We start from the raw sequence: 13,474 nt of genomic DNA on the forward strand, positions 1-13,474 counted from the left end.
GCCCACTCTGAAGCTGATCATATGCTGTCTGTCCAGCATACCTTTCTGTTAAGTAAACTTCTTCCCCATTTCTGAGGTCACTTTTTCACCCAACCACCTGACAATCCAGGTGGATGTAGCAGAAACCTACTGTTCTGCCTGCCTACCAGGCTCTCCTATTGTCTAGGTGCCTTCTTGAAAAAAATCCACATATTTAGTTATATGTTTACCACTGGGTTCCTGATTTATTCTGTTCTACAAGTAAATTGACATGTTTAATAGTTAAATAGAAGTCCAAATGTTATCTAGTATCACCAATAAAATTCATAATTGCAAAAAAAGGGCAATATACAGTAAGCAAATACATGGGAGAAAAGCTAGAGGAAAATTAAAAATACATTATAATTGTTCTCCAGATAATTGGATTGTGGGTGGGGTTCCTCTTTTTTTACATTCTCCAAATAATCCATATTTATCTTTATTGTTATAATTTTTGTGTTTTGGTGTGGGTGTTTTCAGATTACATATTATAGAAAGTTTGTTTTACTATTAAATTGTTTGTTGCCACTGACCACATAAATCCAACTTAAATTACAATAGCTTAATTAAAGCAAAATGTGTGCATATATATGTATATATATACACACACACACACACACACACATACACACAGAAATGTCAAATGCAAAATTGCCTATAGGAATCCAGTAGAGATTAACAAAATAGAAGAATACCTCATTCACAAATCATTATTTCAATATTTATTGAGTGTGTTGGGTCCTTTGTTAGATATAATAATGATTTTTAATTTGATATAAACACACAGATTTAGAGCTGGTGAAAACCTGAGCGACTATGAGCCTGAATCCCTTTTCTCATGGGAAACAGAATCATAAAAGGAGTTACAAGGCTGACCTAGAACATACATGAAGACATAGTTGCCTACCTCAGTTAGTTAGATAGACATATACCCACAATTAAAATATGCTGTCAAAGTGCTTGGAAGAGCAAACGCTGGGGTATAACAGCATGGAGAAAGTGCCTAAATGTCCTCAGTGAGGAACAGCAGTGTGGACTTCTTAAAGGAACTGACATTCCATCTGAGAGTCAAAGAAATAAGCAGGAGAGACTACACAGGAAGGGCCTGATGGCAAGGGAGAAGACAGCATACAGAAGGGCACAGTTATGAGTCAGTGACCATGCCTGCTTAGGGAGTATTCAACAGCTCAGACTGCCTGCAGTACAGTGGACATCAGTGGGGTCTGGAGTGCAAAGGGTGGCAGGGACGGGGAGGTTGTATCTGTGGGAACATTGGTAAGGACGTAGCAAAACAGGGAAGACATAATAAACTATGAAGCTGGAACGTTGTAGGGGTAGCAGTGATCATACGAGGAAGGTTTTATATGCCAGGTTAGAAAATGTCACTTTTATCTCTTAGCACCGGGGCAACAGTGAATGGATTTAAGGCCATAAGTGACTTGATTAGCAGGGACCTGAGGGATTAATGCTGGGAAGTCAGTTAAGAAGTGACTGCTGCAATTTAATTGAGAGATGATTGTGGAGATGATAGCAGTTGGAGAAGAGAGAAAGTAGACTAAATTATAGTAATGAGGGGCCAAGTAGGATTGAGCTCTAGTGTTGAAATATACCACGAAATCTATGTCAGGGACCAAGCTTTGGTGTTGAAAGAGAGCAAGAAGGCTCGGTGCAGTGGCTCACACCTGTAATCAGCACTTTGGGAGGCCAAGGCAGGTGGATCACGGTGTCAGGAGTTAGAAACCAGCCTGACCAACATGGTGAAACCCCAGCTCTACTAAAAATACAAAAATTAGCTGGGTATGGTGGCATGCACCTGTAATCTCAGCTACTCAGGAGACTTAGACAGGAGAATTGCTTGAACCTGGGTGGCAGAGGTTGCAGTGAGCAGAGATCAGCCACTGCACTCCAGCCTGGGTGACAGAGTAAGATTCTGTCTCGAAAGAAAGAAAGAAAGAAAAAGAAAGAAAGAAAAAGAAAGAAAGAAAGAAAGAAAGAAAGAAAGAAAGAAAGAAAGAGACCAAGAAGTCTATGGCAGGAACTAAAATTCAGAAGCCTTCATAGATGAGGCAGGTAAATTAAATGTACCCCAGTGGCAATAAGAGATAGTGGTGGAGACTGTGGTACACAGAGGGTATAGACCCCACATAAAAGCACCAGTTGCTCGTTATCTAAAACACTGGCTGGTTAAAGGAAACCACTGTGCAATATGCTTGAACTCTAATCAACGAGTTCAGTAGACAGTGATTCTAACACTGGCTACTCATTTGAATGATTAGGGCAGCTAGGCTCAAACACTGACCTTACTTCTCAAACATTAATGGCCTCAGGATGGAGTCTGCACATTGATATATGTTTTTAAAAGCTATCCTGGTGATCTAAACTGCAGTCAGGATTGAGCACCATTCCTGGCAACAACAGCTCCTAGATGTTTAGCATGAATAATTTGGGTGGCTGATGATGTCAGTTATTAGGACAAAGAATACAGACAAATGAAGACATTTTCTGCAATAGATATTAATATGGGCTTGAACACATTGGATGAAAGAAGTCTGCTAGTTACCTGTGTAAAGTCAGGTGGGAATTTTATAAGAAGGCTCAGAGCTTTTCATATCCTACACCTTCAGCCTTTTCAAATATCAAAATTAATTAACCACATGGGCTCCTTAATTAGTTGATGTCTAAAATGAAATGCTAAGGGATTATCCAATTAAGACAATACTCAGGATATTCATGACATTCTTAAGATTTTATTTAAGAAATGTGCACATTAAAGATGCATTTTAATGAGGAATTTATATCTTAAGGGAATGATGACACTACATTGGCCATACATAAACTGTGTCCTTTTGCCAATGTGACTAAGCTCTTCACATATAGTAAGAAAAGGAAAATAAAGAAAAACCAAAATTTTAAAACCAGTAAAAAATGAAAGAACTCATCTTGCTGCCTAAAGAAAAAGCAAAAATAATAGTTATTCTGACTTGCTCTGATCTCCCAAATAATGAAATTTTGAAATTTCAGAAATTTCCATACACCTTAGTTTCATAAGATTGTAATTTTACATCTTACTTCGGCTACGCTGATACCTGAAGATATATAGAAGTCTTTGTTATAATGCTGCTGTTTTTCTACCATGAACTGTAAACTTGGTAATATTTGCCATTTTGTGGTTTTTATCTTTAAATACTTTTGTCTTTCTATTCGCACACATGAAAAATTGCTCAACATCAGTAATCATGAGAGAAATGCAACTTACAACCACAATGAGATATCATCTTACACCATTCAGAACAGTTACTATTAAAAAGTCAAAAACAATATATGTCATGGATGCATAGAGAAGGGAACACTTATACACTGTTAGTGGCAATGTAAATTTGTTCAGCCTCTGTGGAAACAGTATGTGGATAGCTCAAAGAACTAAAAATAAAACTACTGTTTGACCTAGCAATGCCAATATTAGGTTCAAAGGGGAAAAAAATCATTATGTAAAAATGACACCAGCACTCCGGTTCATCACACTATTCACAGTAGCAAAGTCATGAAACCAACCTAAGTGTCCATCAGTGGTTGGCTGGGTAAAGAAAATACGGTATATATTCACCATGGAATACTATGCAGTCATAAAAAAATGGAATTATGTCTTCTGAAGCAAAACGGATAGAGCTGGAGGCCATTGGTCTAAGTGAACTAACTCAGAAATAGAAAATCAAATATTGCATGTTCTCACTTACAATGGGTACACACGGACATAAAGATGGAAATGGCAGATAAGAGGAATCCCAAAAAAGACAGAGATTGAAATGGGGACTGAGGCTTGAAAAATTACTATTGGGTATTATGTTGAATATTTGGGTGATGGGTACACTAGAAGAGCTCAATCCCCATCATTATGCAACATACCCAAGTAACAAACATGTACATATATCCCTTGAATCTAAAATTTTCTTTAAAAACTTGTATTTTTGTATTTAATTACCAGTTCCTGTAAACTCTGACTGGCATGCAGGCTTGTCAAGACTCCTTTCTCAATGCTGGATTCTACCAGATAATTTAATTAAAGACCTTTCTAAAAGTAGGAAAAGATTATGATAATATCCCCCTTTATGAAACTCATATACTGTGATCTTAGTTTACTTATTAATTAGAATATCTGAGTATTTGCCATGGGTAACGGAAACATCCTTTAATCATCCTGACTGAGAACTTTTATTTTTGACAAATAACAACAGTCTTTCTAATTCTTTGCAGTTAGTCCATGTATAACCTTTTATTGAAAACATATGTGGACAGAGTTATTTATAATTACAAAGGATACCCAGACTGTTGACTGCTAGAGAAGACTGGTTAACATTTCTTATCATTTAACATGTGGCTCTACATCTGACCGTGGGTATCAATTGTCGGATATAACTTCAAATATGAGTGTATTCTGCAAGATCATTCTGACCTATAAAAACTTTAATTTGAAACCATCACCCTGATATGGAATCAACATTCTTGAAGCTAACTTGTACTAGAGAACTCTGCTTGGTACTCACAACTACTCCATTGGGGTTAACTCATTCTACCTGTTCCCCAGGGGCCATTGATATGAGTCACAATTTAATGATATTTGGTAACCCCCCAAAATGCTAAATTATGGTTGGAAGTTTATTCTAAGCAAATGTAATGTTCCACTTAAATTCAATACAAGGTCACAAATACATATAGTATTCTGATTATATTTATAAAATAAATTTCTACCTTTTTTATGCAGAAAAAATCCAAGGTTAATTTAGTTCAAGGTAAATCTTAACTAACATGTCAGAGCTTGTGCCCTAAAACTGTGATAAGTATTCATTGCCTGGTTATCAGTGTAAAGACATATTCTTTAGCTCCATAAACTGCTGCATTCATTCCTGATGAAAAATATCAAACAGGCCGGGCGCAGTGGCTCACACCTGTAATCCTAGCACTTTAGGAGGCCGAGGTGGGTGGATCACCTGAGGTCACCTGGTGAAACCCAATCTTTTAAAAAAAAAAAGAAGGAGGAGAGAACTCAAGATGGCAAGGTGAGAACAACCCAGGATTGAAACTCTCAGTGAATGGGCAGAGAGGGTGAGTCAGGGCCGCATTTCCAGATGGATCTTTGTTGCCCACAGAACAGGGAAATTCCCAGGTATAAAAGAGACGCAGGACGCCAGGCAGAGGTTTTGGCCAGTGCTGTAGCACAGTGGCGCTACACAGCGCTCCACACAAAGAGCAGTGGTCCGGGTGCCCTGTTAAACCAGCAATCTGAGACTTGAGAGGGCTGACTTGGACAGTGAGCCAGCCCAGGAGATTCCAGGGAAGCAGCGTTTGGGGTAGCGCAATGGGACAAACAAAATGGTGATTCCAAACGCTCCGGGCGTGGGCACAGCTGAACCCAGGACAGTGCAGCTCCGTGGGGGAGGGGCGTCTGCCACTACCGAGGCAATCCGCCCCTAATGAGGTACACACCCATTGCTGACGCAGCCTGCCATTGCCGAGGCAACCCACTACAAGAGAGAGACTCCACCACAGGGCATAGTCCGTGGCAGCAGGGTAGAGACCCCAGCAGAAGGGCAGAGCCTGCAGCAACAGGGCGAACCTCACACCAGCAGGGCGGAGCCTCAGCAGGCAAATAGTGACTAGACTGCCTCCTAGCTGGGCAGGACAACACAACAGACACTCACAAAGAAAGCCAGACACCCCCGAGACAGAGCATCTGAGAAAAAAAGGTTTTTTTAAATGAGTTATGTTGCAGCAGAATTAAACGTAGGAGCCTAACAGCCCTGAATGAAAAACAGAGCTCACAGATCAGCACTTGAGCTCCTACAAAGTACAGACTGTCTCCTCAAGCAGCTCACTGACCCCTCTATATCCAAAAGACTGACATTTGGCAGGCATTATTCTGGGACAAAGATAGCAGAAAAAGAAACTGGTAGCATCCCTCACTGTTCCACAGCTGGTATAGGTGCACCCCAGATAAGCAGGGCCTGGAGCGGACCTCAGCAGTCGTACAGTGGAGGGGCTAGACTGGTAGAAGGAAAACCAAGTAACAGAAATACTTTATCATCAACAATCTGGGCATCCACTCAGAGACCCAATTGAAAAGTCAGCAACTGCACAGACGACAGGTGGATAAATCCACAAAGATGGGAAGAAACCAGCGCAAAAAGGAGGAAAACACCTGAAATCAGAACACCTCGCCTCCTAGAAAGGACCAAAACTCCTCACCAGCAAGGGAACAAAGCTGGACGGAGAATGACTGTGACAAAATGATGCAATTAGACTTCAGAAGGTGGATAATGAGAAACTGTTGTGAGCTAAAAGAACATCTTTTAAATCAATGCAAAGAAACTAAGAACCTTGAAAAAAGATATGAAAAAAGATTTGAGGAAATGATAACAAGAATGGATAACTTAGAAAGGAATATGAATGAATTAAAGGAGCTGAAAAACATGAGAACTTCATGAAGCATGCACAAGTTTCAATAGCCAAATTGACCAAGCAGAAGAAAGAATATCAGAAGTCAAAGATCAACTCAATGAAATAAAATGAGAAACCAAGATCGGAGAAAAAAGCGCAAAAAGGAATGAACAAAGCCTCCAAGAAATGTGGAACTATGTGAAGAGACCTAACCTATGTTTGATAGGTGTACCAGAATGTGACGAAGAGAATGAATCCAAGCTGGAAAATACTCTTCAGGACATCATCCAGGAAAATTTCCCGAACCTAGCAAGACAGGCCAACACTCAAATGCAGGAAATACAGAGAACACCACAAAGATATTCCACAAGAAGAGCAACCCCAAGGCACATAATTGTCAGATTCAACAAGATTGAAATAAAGAAAATACTAAGGGCAACCAGAGAGAAAGGTCAGGTCACCCACAAAGGGAAGCCCATCAGACTCACAGCAGATCTCTCGGCAGAAACACTACAAGCCAGAAGAGAGTGGGGGCCAATATTCAACATCCTTAAAGAAAAGAACTTTCAACCCAGAATTTCATATCCAGCCAAACTGAGCTTCAGAAGTGAAGGAAAAATAAAATCCGTTGTGAACAAGCAAGTACTCAGAGATTTTGTCACCACCAGGACTGCTTTACAAGAGCTCCTGAAAGAGGCACTACACATAGGAACAACCAGTACCAGCCATTCCAAAATCACACTAAATGCTAAAGAGCATCAACACAATGAAGAATCTACAACAACTAACGGGCAAAACAGCCAGCCAGCACCAAAATGGCAGTATCAAATTCACACATAACAATATTAACCCTAAATGTAAATGGATTAAAAGCACCAATCAAAAGACACAGACTGGCAAATTGGATAAAAAGCCAAAACCCATCGGTGTGCTATATCCAGTAAACCCATCTCACATGCAAGGATAAACAAAGGCTCAAAATAAAGGGATGGAGGAAGATTTACCAAGCAAATGGAGAGCAAAAAAAAGCAGGAGTTGCAATTCTCATCTCTGATACAATGGACTTTAAAGCAACAAAGATCAAAAGAGACAAAGAGGGCCATTACATAATAGTAAAAGGATTGATACAACAAGAAGAGCTAACGATCCTAAACATATATGGACCCAATGCAGGAGCACCCAGATACATAAGGCAAGTTCTTAATGACCTACAAAGAGACTTAGACTCCCACACAATAATAGTGGGAGACTTTAACACTCCACTGTCAATATTAGACAGATCAACCAGACAGAAAATCAACAAGGATATCCAGGGCTTGAACTCAGACCTGGAACAAGCAAACCTGATAGACATTTACAGAACTCTCCACCCCAAATCCACAGAATATACATTCTTCTCAGCACCACATCACACCTACTCTAAAATTGACAACATAATTAAAAGTAAAGCACTCCTCAGCAAATGCAAAACAACTGAAATCATAACAAACAGTCTCTCAGACCATAGTGCAATTAAGTTAGAACTCAGAATTCAGAAACCAACCCAGAACCACCTAGCTTCATGGAAACTGAACAACTGGCTCTTGAACGTTGATGGGATAAACAATGAAATGAAGACAGAAATAAAGAAGTTCTTCGAAACCAATGAGAACGAAGACACAACATGCCAGAATCTCTGGGACACATTTAAAGCAGTCTCTAGAGGAAAGTATATAGCAATAAGTGCCCATATGAGGAGAATGGAGAGATCCAAAATTGACACCCTATCGTCAAAATTGAAAGAGCTAGAGGAGCAAGATCAAAAAAACTCAAAACCCAGCAGAAGACAAGAAATAACTAAGATCAGAGCTGAACTGAAGGAGATAGAGACACAAAAAACCCTTCAAAAAATCAATAAATCCAAGAGCTGGTTTTTTGAAAAGATCAACAAAATAGACAGACCACTAGCCAGATTAATCAATCTGGCTATTTTAAAAAATAAAAGAGAGAACAAACAAATAGATGCAATAAAAAATGATAAAGGGGAAATCACCACAGATTCCACAGAAATTCAAACCATCATCAGAGAATATTATAAACAACTCTATGCACATAAACTAGTAAACCTGGAAGAAATGGATAAATTCCTGGACTCCTGTGTCCTCCCAAGCCTAAACCAGGAAGAAGCTGAAACTATGAATAGACCAATAACAAGGTCAGAAGTCGAGGCAGCAATTAAGAGCCTACCACACAAAAAAAGCCCAGGTCCAGATGGGTTCACAGCCAAATTCTACCAGACACACAAAGAGGAGCTGGTACCATTTCTTCTGAAACTATTCCATATAATCCAAAAAGAGGGAATCCTTCCCAAATCATTTTATGAGACCAATATCATCCTGACACCAAAACCTGGCAGAGACCCAAAAAGAAAAGAAAACTTCAGGCCAATATCTATGATGAACATAGATGCAAAAATCTTCAGTAAAATATTGGCAAGCCGATTGCAACAGCAAATCAAAAAACTTATCCATCATGATCAAGTAGAATTCATTCCGTGGATGCAAGGCTGGTTCGACATACGCAAGTCAATAAACGTAATTCACCACATAAACAGAACCAAAAACAAAAACCACATGATTATCTCAATTGATGCAGAGAAGGCATTCGACAAAATTCAACAGCCCTTTATGCTAAAAACCCTCAATAAACTCCGTATTATCTCAATTACTTTGAGAACGTATCTCAAAGTAATAAAAGCTATTTACGACAAACCAACAGCCAATATCATACTGAATGGGCAAAAACTGGAAGCATTCCCTTTGAAATCTGGCACTAGACAAGGATGCCCTCTTTCACTCCTATTCAATATAGTACTGGAAGTTCTAGCCAGAGCAATCAGGCAAGAAAAAGAAATAAAGGGTATTCAAATAGGAAAGGTGGAAGCCAAATTGTCTCTATTTGCAGACGACATGATAGTATACCTAGAAGACCCCATCGCCTCAGCCCAAAAACTCCTGAAACTGATAAGCAACTTCAGCAAAGTCTCAGGATATAAAATCAGTGTGCAAAAATCACAAGCCTTCCTCTACACCAATAACAGACTTAAAGAGAGCCAAATCAAGAACAAACTGCCATTCACAATTGCTACAAAAAGAATAAAATACCTAGGAATACAACTCACAAGGAACGTAAGGGACCTCTTCAGGGAAAACTACAAACCACTGCTCAACGAAATAAGAGAGGACACAAACAGATGGAGAAACATTCCATGTTCATGGTTAGGAAGAATTAATATCGTGAAAATGGCTATACTGCCCAAAGTCATTTACAGAATCAACGCTATCCCCATCAAGCTACCATTGACTTTCTTCACAGAACTGGAAAAAACCACCATGAACTTCATATGGAACCAAAACAGAGCCCACATAGCCAAGTCAATTCTAAGCAAAAAGAACACAGCGGGGGGCATCACACTACCGGATTTCAAACTATACTACATGGCGACAGTAATCAAAACAGCATGGTACTGGTACCAAAACAGAGATATAGACCAATGGAACAAAACAGAGGCATCAGAGGCAACACAACATATCTACAACCATACAATCTTAGATAAACCTGACAAAAACAAGCAATGGGGAAAGGGTTCCCTGTTTAACAAATGGTGTTGGGAGAACTGGCTAGCCATGTGCAGAAAGCAGAAACTGGACCCCTTCTTGGCACCTTACACTAAAATTAACTCCAGATGGATTACAGACTTAAACATAAGACCTGGCACGATAAAAACCCTAGAAGGAAGTCTAGGCAAAACCATCCAGCACATAGGAGCTGGCAAGGACTTCATGAACAAAACACCAAAAGCATTGGCAACAAAAGCCAAAATAGACAAATGGGACCTAATGAAACTCCACAGCTTCTGCACTGCAAAAGAAACAGTCACTAGAGTGAATCGGCAACCAACAGAATGGGAAAAAATGTTTGCAGTTTACCCATCTGACAAAGGGCTGATATCCAGAATTTACAAAGAACTCAAACAGATTTACGGGAAAAAAACAAACAAGCCCATTCAAAATTGGGCAAAGGATATGAACAGACACTTTACGAAAGAAGACATATATGAGGCCAACAATCATATGAAAAAATGCTTATCGTCACTTGTCATCAGAGAGATACAAATCAAAACCACATTGAGATACCATCTCACGCCAGTTAGAAAGGCAATTATTAAAAAATCTGGAGACAACAGATGCTGGAGAGGATGTGGAGAAAAAGGAACACTTTTACACTGTTGGTGGGAGTGTAAATTAGTTCAACCATTGTGAGAGACAGTGTGGCGATTCCTCAAGGCCTTAGAAATAGAAATTCCATTTGACCCAGCAATCCCATTACTGGGTATACATCCAAAGGACTATTAATCGTTCTACTATAAGGATACATGCACACGAATGTTCATTGCAGCACTGTTTACAATAGCAAAAACCTGGAATCAACCCAAATGCCCATTGATGATAGACTGGATTGGGAAAATGTGGCACATATACACCATGGAATATTATGCAGCAATCAGAAATGATGAGTTTGTGTCGTTTGTAGGGACATGGATGAATCTGGAGAACATCATTCTCAGCAAACTGACAGAAGAACAGTAAATGAAACACCGCATATTCTCACACATAGGTGGGTGATGAAAAACGAGAACACATGGACCCAGGGAGGGGAGTACTAAACACTGGGGTCTATTGGGGGGAAAGGGGAGGGCTAGCGGGAGAGGGGGGGAGCTGGGGAGGGATAGCCTGGGGAGAAATGCCAAATGTGGGTGAAGGGGAGAAAGGAAGCAAAACACACTGCCATGTGTGTACCTATGCAACTGTCTTGCGTGTTCTGCACATGTACCCCAAAACCTAAAATGCAATAAAAAAATTAAAAAAAAAAAAAGAAAAGAAAAATATCAAACAAAATAAACCGAGGGACCAAGTAGAAATAAAATTAGCTTGATATGATAAATTAAAATCACTTAATGTGGATCCCTATAAAAGATAGCTAAGTTGTTAAGCAAAGGAGTGAGAATTGAAACTTGTTATTTGATGCTATAAAGTCAATTAGCATATTAATATAGAATTGTTTTAGAAATACATATCCTCTGGGATTATATATTCTGTGGGGTTCTTTTCTTAATCCCACTTGATGGGTGAATTATATAGGTATAGACTCCCAAGGCTCTCCCAGTGAGTTCCATGATTCTAAAAACCTTTAGAATATCATATTGTCCCTTAATGGAGAGAAAGAAAGAGAGAAATAGAATGTGATCTAGCTTCCAGCATAACCAAAATCTTTTGTCTCCCCTCCAAACACACCAGCTTGAGCATAATGAATCTTTTTAGACTCAGAAATTTATTGACTCATTTACAGTCATCACAGACTACTATTACCTTTCAAATACTGTCTCTTTTCTTCTAAGGGTTCAAAATGTTTTGATAATAATTTAAATTCCTAACATTATCACACACAATCATAACTGACATGGAGCATGGAATACAGAAGACACTATTTATCTACATACAAGATCGGTTATAAAACAAAACATTTCTTTTCACTGAACTATTCGAGAATAAAGAGCAGGCATTAGGCTACCTCATTTACAGATAGGAAACTAAGCAATAAAGTGAAATCTTTTGTTCCTATTCAGACAAGAAATTTGTGGAAAAAAATAAGCTATCTCTGGTTTCCAAGCGCAGTGTGGAAAAGCTGAAGCTCTACTTTCACTTTTTTGAGAAATAGTTACTTTTATAAAATATATTTGGTCTACCCAAGAAATATATTCAGGTTAATAATCTCCAGTTCAGTCTTTGAGAAATTTATTTTAAACTTCAGCCAAAGTCACTGTTTTAATTATGGAAGACTTGCTAGTTTAATAAACCCACTCTACAGCCCACTGCTCAAAGTCTTTGACATCAGAATTCTAATATAGTCAGGTCCAAAATGCAAATGGTGTTATCTGCATTACTACCTCCATTCCAGCAGCACTGTTATTAAATTAATAGCACAGTCTGCAAGAAAAAAAATAGCAGAGACCCAAATGGTGTGGAACCAGTTGAGTTTCTGTTTAACCTTCAGCAGATAGAAACACAGCCAGTTCAGTCATGGTTCACTTAGTCAATCCGTACTCAAGAGCTGTATCCAACCTCCATGACCAAAGGAATTAAGAACCAAAAAAAGGGAAAGAACAGTAAGAAGACATTAGTTTCCCAAGTACAAATATAAATAGGTTTCAACTGAGTGACCTTCAATATTCTGATTGTTGAAGAATTGGCTGACCAATCTAGAATGAATTCAAACATTAGGATTAAAGACATAATATCTGTAGAATGATTTGAGCCCTTCACAAAACGGAAGTATATGAAGTATAATTTAAGAACAACAGCAAGAACATGGCATTGTAATAATATAAATTCATATGCCAGTATAATTTAATTGAAACTTTCATTATTTGAAACTTTACTATCTGCAACTGTGGTACTTACTACAGATAATTTTGCATTAGCTGATTTTTGACATAGTAAATACTGGATAAAATTCCATTTTTATCTCAGAAACAAATTATCTGATTTTCTGTCTGTATTATACAAATATAGTTATTATGAGATCCTTACTTTTACCCCGTATTTTTCAAAATCATGTGAAACTGAACATTGGAAAATCCTGTGCATGCTTAGAAGAATATATTTTCAAATGTCTTGGTTCCTATTAGTTTATTCAAAGTTTTGTGATTATCTCTTCACCCCATCTTAAAAGTAATGCTTTTAAGATGAGCAAGACATTGTTGGCCTCTCAATATGCTTCTGCTGCAAGGTTGCAGTTACTGGATTCAGTTCAGTTGAAAGTGATATTAATCATCATGTTGTCACTGTCCAATTATCCCTTGAGGCTGTGCAAGAGAGCTGTGGGATTTCCTACATGACCTCTGCCATGAGGTCATATAATGACTCTGCATTTGTACACCAGATTGTAAAGATATTTATTGCATGACAGAAGAAATTCAGGTAAA

At 38.7% G+C, this 13,474-nt stretch overlaps 1 protein-coding gene across 50 annotated transcripts in view; it reads right to left on the bottom strand.

Annotated features, from left to right (window-relative positions):
• The window catches only part of TRDN (triadin), a 415,209-nt gene that overhangs the window by 294,964 nt on the left and 106,771 nt on the right, over positions 1–13,474 (bottom strand). The window lies entirely within an intron of this gene.

Source organism: Callithrix jacchus, chromosome 4 (genome assembly GCF_049354715.1).
Source record: "Callithrix jacchus isolate 240 chromosome 4, calJac240_pri, whole genome shotgun sequence".
In the NCBI taxonomy this organism is placed as follows: domain Eukaryota; kingdom Metazoa; phylum Chordata; class Mammalia; order Primates; family Cebidae; genus Callithrix; species Callithrix jacchus.